Raw genomic sequence first — 396 nt, 5'->3', positions numbered from 1 at the left:
CCAGACACTATAAAACTCTTAGAGGAAAACATAGGCAGAATACTCTATGACATAAATCACAGCAAGATCCTTTTTGACCCACCTCCTAAAGAAATGGATATAAAAACAAAAATAAACAAATAGGACCTAATGAAACTTAAAACCTTTTGCACAGCAAAGGAACCCATAAATAAGACGAAAAGACAACCCTCAGAATGGGAGAAAATATTTGCAAATGAAGCAACTGACAAAGGATTAATCTCAAACATTTACAAGCAGCTTATGTACCTGAATATCAAAAAAACAAACAACCCAATCCCAAAATGGGCAGAAGACCTAAGTAGACATTTCTCCAAAGAAGATATCCAGATTGCCAACAAACACATGAAAGAATGCTCAACATCATTAATCATTAGA

General features: G+C 34.3%; 1 protein-coding gene across 2 annotated transcripts in view; it reads right to left on the bottom strand.

The window, feature by feature from the left end:
* Positions 1–396, bottom strand: part of BCL2 (BCL2 apoptosis regulator) — a 182,447-nt gene that overhangs the window by 173,000 nt on the left and 9,051 nt on the right. The gene's annotated exons all lie outside the window — the stretch shown is intronic.

The sequence above is a fragment of the Neophocaena asiaeorientalis genome, unplaced genomic scaffold (assembly GCF_003031525.2).
Source record: "Neophocaena asiaeorientalis asiaeorientalis breed wild unplaced genomic scaffold, Neophocaena_asiaeorientalis_V1.1 scaffold124, whole genome shotgun sequence".
In the NCBI taxonomy this organism is placed as follows: Eukaryota; Metazoa; Chordata; class Mammalia; order Artiodactyla; family Phocoenidae; genus Neophocaena; species Neophocaena asiaeorientalis.
This window is presented reverse-complemented; position numbering and strand designations above follow the sequence as displayed.